This window comes from Lactuca saligna, chromosome 2 (assembly GCF_052625555.1).
Source record: "Lactuca saligna cultivar CGN05327 chromosome 2, ASM5262555v1, whole genome shotgun sequence".
In the NCBI taxonomy this organism is placed as follows: domain Eukaryota; kingdom Viridiplantae; phylum Streptophyta; class Magnoliopsida; order Asterales; family Asteraceae; genus Lactuca; species Lactuca saligna.
In genome coordinates, this window is record NC_136418.1 from 44881288 (window position 1) to 44888601 (window position 7314).

The following is a 7314-nucleotide window of genomic DNA, read 5'->3' on the forward strand; positions in this document are numbered from 1 at the left end:
CGAAATGATTGTAAGTCTTTAGTAGTGGTTATAAGTTGGATGTTATTAAACTAACTTTATTAGTTTCTTCATGCATCATGTTGTGACTTAACAGTATTTTGTAACCGATTCATAATAGAAGTTTATGTACAAATAAACTCATGAATTCTAATTGTAATGCCTTAACAAAATTTTATGACTTGATCCATACCAGGTCCTTCTAAAATCACTTGATGTATACAAGTTGTATGTAATTAAGACTTAATAGACCTTTGAATTTAATGGGTCTGCCCTAAGCCCACAACCAAACAAGGAACATGACCTAAGGTGGGCCCATCAATTCTAAGTCGATAGTGTCTTAATTACATATAACTTTAACGTATAGAGTAAGCAACCATAGATTTACCATGAGTAAATAATTTGTACAACCAGTGTGATGAAACATGTGGTAACACCCCCAATGAAATAAAATGAATGCCAATTTCATTGATATAACTCTAGTACATAGTGTTTTGGAAAATCTGACCTCAATAAAGGTCTACATTACATCAATGTAAGGGAAAATTTTGACAACATCACGAACCCTCGAATAGTGTAGTCACTTAATCACAAGGTCGAATCCATATATATATATATATATATATATATATATATATATATATATATATATAGAGAGAGAGAGAGAGAGAAAGAGAGAAAAGAGTAGCTGTAACAGCCCGAATCCCCAAGTATCTTCATTTCATATGTTTTTGTCATTCTGTGGGGGGACTCGGCGAGTTGGTGGTCGAACTCGCCGAGTCGGGTCGCGTTTTGAGCGGGGGTTCGCGTCCGGACTCGGCGAGTCCAAGGGATGGACTCGGCGAGTCCGCACTGTTTGATGAAACCCTAATTTCCCGGTCCTAAGCCCTATTTAAAGGACCTTATGGCCCTCATATGCGGCCACCTTGAACCCTAAGAGCCTCCATACGTCTGTAAGCCCTTGTGTGTGTGTTTGAAGGCCTTTTGTTCATCATTTTGTGTGATAGTGCAAGGAAAGGAGGGAGAGGAGCAAGCTTGGAGTGTTGGGGAGCTTAGATCTGTTGCTATTTCATCAAGGGGGTCTTCTTGAGGTAATTTTCTGATCCAATCTTCATGTTTTGTGTTGATGGGCCAAATCTAGGGTTCCTTCTTGCATTTCTTGGCTTGAATAAGAAGTATGAGAGGTCCCATGGAGACATGGAACCTAGATCTGGACATAAGCAGGTCCAGGAGACCCATGATGACAAGCTTTATGTCCATTCTTTTGAGTTAGAAGCTAAACTTGCCAAATAAGTGGTTGTTTCTTCAAAGGAAGCCTTGTATGCATTGCATGGCAACCAAGACTGAGACTTTACGTGACAAATAAGCTTGGGAAGGCCAGATCTATGTATCTATGGAACGGATCTGACCGCAAAAGCCAGTTTTAGCTGGTGCATGGCATGGACTCGCCGAGTCTGAAGAACAGACTCGACGAGTCGCTTGAAGATTGTCCTTGAGACCATCCTGTGTGTAGTCCGGACCGAGTTGTGGGCGACTCAGTGAGTCGCAAAGAGTTGGAAAGGTTTTGACAGGTGGACCGAGTCAGGTTGGGACTCGCCGAGTGACCTTCGACTCGGCGAGTTGAGTCGCGGTGGCCCTGTGATTCAGGCCCAGGTGGAACTCGTCGAGTCGGGGGAGTACTCGACGAGTCAAAGGGAAAATTCTTGAGAGTTGGCAAAAATGCGTTGACTCGCCGAGTCACTAGTGTGCACTCGCCGAGTCTGTTCCAATTTGTCTAAGGTTGCTGACCAAGTCAACCTGTGTTGACTTGATATGGATGGTCCACCTTAGTGGTACAAGTAATAATTAAAGATTTATAATATCGTAGGAGGATTGCAGCTCGAGGGTTTGAGCCCAAGTGATTTCAGGATTCACGATTAGCAACTTAGCGAGGCGAACGAGGTGAGTCTTCTCACTATACTGTACCCGGAAGGGTTTTGACTATGTGACCGGAAGGTCGAATATGATATGGAATATATGCCTTATGTGTGTTAAGTTATTTGCTATATGTGTCATGTATGATATGTTTGATATGGGCCGGAAGGCGTGGTCATATGGACTGTAAAGGTTGACGTGGGTAGGACCGGAAGGTTTACCCAGTTGGGACGGAAGTCCCCTGAGACACATGGACCGGAAGGTCAAGGCCTGGAAAGGCGTATGTGCGTATGTTGTATTTTGGGAACTCACTAAGCTTTATGCTTACAGTTGTTGCATTATGTGTTTCAGGTACGAGTGAGGACCGTGGGAAGGTGCCAGCGTGACCGTACACACACTCGGGGAAACTATTTTATCTTTTGTTATGTAATCGTTTGTGACTACATTGTTATTTTGGGAATCTAAACTATTTACTCATGTTTTGATGGTTGTAAAAATGAAAACTTTTGGTTGGAAATTTTATGACGTTACAGTCGCACCAATGCCTATTCGCATATCCAGTCTCTATCAAAATGTGACTAGTGTATACGCTACTCGTGGCGGGCGTTTCTATGAGGGCCATGAAATGAAGTTATCAAATTTTGCATTGCCCTGGTATCTGCTCTGAATTCTGCCACTTGGCTTTCTGCCTCTATCACGCATTCTTCAGATGCAGCTTGACGTTCTTGAAACCTTCATACCTCGGCTCGAGTTGCTATAACTTCTTCTTGAAGAGCCTCGGTGTGGTTCCTGATCTGATCATGGTCTTCATCCACGCAATGAAGGCAAATTGCGTTGACTTCGGTGGTGACGCCAATTTCCATGACGTGGTTGACGGATGCCCTTGCTTTTTCACCCTAGAGATTAATGTGACTAATTATGACAGGGAGAGTCGTGTCTGCTGAGCCCCCTCTGTCGAGGTTGTAGAAACCTCATTCCATACTGTAGGATGGGCGCTGGCCCTGCTCTTGGCTCTATCTCTTCAAATCTACTACCCATCGAGGTGTCGGGCCTTAAAAGTTTCGTCTGGGAGCGCGGTTTTGGACAGCCTATGGTGGATTGTAGACCTCTGGTTCTGATTCAGTATCGTCCTGATCCTCTTCCTCATCTTCTTCCTCTGAATCGTCTTCGTGGTCTTCTTCCATTACATCCTCGGGATCTCCTTCTATCCAACCACCATTTCCCTAGTTAGGTAAATAAGGGTCTCTGGGTATATGGAATCCAACCATTGTGTCTTTGAGAGAATAGGGACATGAGAATTATATGAAAAACTTAAGTGCATAATTTTTGTAATATTTTTGAAGGAAAAACAAAAAGTTAATTTAGAAATATGTTTAGTAAAATTTTTGTGACGTGACCCATACCGGGTCCTCCTATTATTACTTAATGTATACACGTTGTATATAATCAAAATCAAATAGATCGCCAGATAAGTAGCTCTACTCTAAACCCATAACCAAACAACTGAACAAGGAAAATGATTTAAAGTAGAATAACAAAATCCGAATTCTATAAAATTTTTATTATATACAACTTAACGTATACACTTTGCAATTATAGATCTGCCAGTAAAGGTTTTTAGTTTTTATATGAAGGGTTAGATTTATTCTGGTGTATATGTTCCTTATGACATATTGAATTTAATAAATGTCGAGTCCTAAACCTTTTTGTTACGGTTCCCATAAAATACTCCTATAGTATTTTAGTAGAGTTTCTTTGGTATGAGGAGTTTGTAAGTTTTAAACTCGTCGCTCACTACGACCATTCCTCGGCATACGTTAGTCATATCCTAGATAAATATAGTTGATCAGACTATATTTATCCATGATCCGATTACATACCCCGAGGCCCACTCGTAGTGTTCAACTTATCTTAATACTTTTTGTGTTGTTATTATTATGACATTGAACTAGTGAATGTGTTTGTACTTATACTTTTATAAAAATATCGTAATATTTTAAAGTATACATGTACGAAAAAGTGTTACGTCATAGAGTTTTAGTCTCATTGTATTTATAGTTTGCATATCTTATGTGGTTTAAAATACTTAGATCACTATAAACAATGCTCTGATACCAATCTGTTACACCCCCAAACCAGGATGGCGGAAACGTTCGGGATGGATGACTTTCATGTACAGTATCATAACAGTTGAGTAATAGTAAAGAAAACAAACACATCCATCATATATATAATTGAAAAGGTTACATTGTTTCACAAGTTACATGTTTCAAAATCAATTACAATATGATGACAAAAATGATTTCTCTGACGCCTTAGCGTCCCATCCTCAAAAGCTTGTAGTTAAATGTTTTAATGATTACCTGAGAATACAAGTAGCTTTGAAAAGTGTCAATAATTAAGTTGGTGAGTTCATAAGCTTTTGTATGTAGAGTTGAAATCCTTTCTTTACAAAAGTAGTATATGTTCTAGAAAAATCCAATATTCTCCTTGAAAAATGAGATGCAGTCTTAAGACCCAAAGAACGAAATGTTCAAGTATTTTCCATACTTATAATAGTTTATGTAGTTTTAAATTATATAAAACCGTTTGAGTGACTGAATCCCCCATAAACTATATGTATCGTTGTTTCCCCATGTGACTTATAATAACCTCGCTAACAACATAGATGACCTGTTATGATGTTCTTCAGGCATCGGAATGTAATGACATTTGTCACGCCAGACCTGCTGGTCTAGTAGTTGCAGGCAGCTTAGGTGTGGGATTGGCGGTCCTAATATAGATCTATACACAAGTATCATGCTCTCCCTACAAGAGAATCTAGTTATAATACATGACTTGGTAGGTACATTGATTTGTACGTGAAGACGTTAGCTCACAAATTTGATTCAACAATTTTATGTGTAGTGTGATTGAAAATTCCTTTTGTATTGGAAATAAAATCCTCCTTAGTAAGTTCGTAGTAGAAATGAACCATAAACTATACCTATTATAGTTTATCATAAATGTTTTGTAGTGACAAAAACCTTTATGTGTATGATTATTACCTTTTCATGGAAGTAAAATAGTATGAAATATAATCAATAAGTATTTCTATAATATTACACACTTTTCTAAACATGTTAGAAAGTGTTAATGAACCATAGACCATTTTTGAGGTTAAACTTTTCTGTTCACGTATTTAGAAAAATCATTGTAAGTCGGAATCTGAATTCGTAAACTCTAAGAGTTTAGAAAATGAGTGTACTTTGTCCATAATTTTTTTATGGCCTTTAGTGGTCTCTAACCGGTGTGAAAATGTTCATTTTCACTGACTGGTCCGAAATATATTCTGAAATGATAGGCAGCTTTGTAAAAATCGCCATAAATTGTGGAAAAATCGTATGAATGAGTGAAAGTAGTGCTTAGAAAGGTATGAAACTGAAATATTTTCATATTTTATAGTTTTGAAAAATATTAAGTTTAAGATAGTCAAAACAGTCCGTGAACAGACTTCAATTTTTCTGGGAAAAGCTGATTTTTAAGTTTAGATTATGTTTTAATGATATGGCATGTATTCCTCCCCCCCCCCCCCCCCCCCATAAAAACTTGGAAAAACTTGAAAATGTAGGGCTATGAACTCACCTTATGTGATTTCTTGTAGAGTGGAAGATTGAGGATGAAGAGTTTCAAGTCAAGAATACTTGAAGATGCTTGGAGATTTTGATGATCCTAAGAACATCAATGTGTGAAAATGTGTGTAAATGATTCATGATTGTTATGGAGTTATGTGGAAAAATTGGAAATATGGAGAAAATACATATAAAAAATGAGAATCAATAGCCCAATAACACTTCAAAACGTGGCTGGAAGGAGAGAAAAGGTGAGAGCTCTTTTGTGGTGAAAAAGTGGGTTTTTGGAAGGAAGTGTGGAAATGAAGAAATAAATCTCCTAGAGGTGGGTTTTATATGTAATTTGAATAGAATATAATAAGGCAAGTTGATTGGTGTTAGAGTGTGTAATGGATAATCATTTGACCAATGGCAAGTGGGGATCCACTTGACAAACTTGTGTAATATAATATCTATTTAACTTTAGATATTTCTTAATGAAAAAGAATTATTTACAATTAATAAATCCTCAAAATGTAGTTATAATATGACTTTAGGGAGTCGAAGATGTGAAAAATATGAGTTTAGTGAAAATCCCACATCAAAAACTCATAAAAATGATGAAAAGTGTGAAAATGCCCCAAAATCCAAAGTATGATGCGAGGGTGCAAGGTTGTTGGCTTCAGATGCGAAGGTTCACTGCGAGAAGAAAGTCTGTTGCAAAGGTGTTGTTGTGCGAAGGTGTAGGTTCGCCTGCGAGAGTCCACGGTTTTGAATGCAAAGGTGGCCAAGGATGCGAAGGTTACATGGTTCGGTCTGAAAGTGAGGTTTGCTTGCTGTTTTTGGGTCCGACTACCTACGAGGGTTCGCAGGCAAATAGTAACCTACAAACCTTCTTGACCGTTTTTGAATTGCTTCTTCAGTTTTGAGCTGTTTTTGACCGAGGGGAGATTTAGGATGGTATGGATGTTCATGGGAAAGTTGGAAAATGTGTTGTTTACTACCAAGAGAGATTTGATATATATATATATATATACAGAGAGAGAGAGAGAGAGAGAGAGAAAGAGATTATGTTTGTAGCATGTGTTATAATTTTACCCCGAAGTGTTAAGGTTATGGACCCCACTATGTCGTGACATAAGTGTTTTCAATCCCCAAAGGATCCATAGTTGAATTTATTGAGTTGTTAGATCACTCACCCTACTTAGGGTTTATATTTTCTGAAACAATGAAACTTGTGAGTGATACTTTGTATTTTAATAGTAGGTTGTTCATTAGAAAACATAAAGTAAACCCTAATCGTACTAGTACTAGTTGAGTTGAATGAGATGACTCGTTGGCTTATTTTGACCCTAAGTTGAAGATTTTTATAATTACCTTGGAAGAACTCACTATGATTTGGCTTATAGTTTAAGTTTTATGTTTCAGGTACTTCCGAGGATCAGATCAAGGCGAAGGCTAGATCGTACACATCCTTCAGTTTTTATGAGGTTAAATTATGGGATACTCTAATTTGTAACTCTAACACTTTGGAAACTATGTTTATAAAAATTTGTGTTTGTTTGGTTGTTTTTGAAAAATGAAAATTTTACCTTGATTTTTGGGATGTTACAAGTTCGTATCAGAGCCCTAGACTGAGCGAATTGGATGAGCATTCGTGTGAATCAAGACTCAAACTAAGGATCTATAAAAGCTTCCAAAATTATTTTAAAATTTATTTTCAAATATGGTTTTCAAGGGTAACCAAAGAAGGATGAGATGTTTACGATCAGCCAAAGCAAGAAAGTATACCCCAAGATACCCACACTGTTAT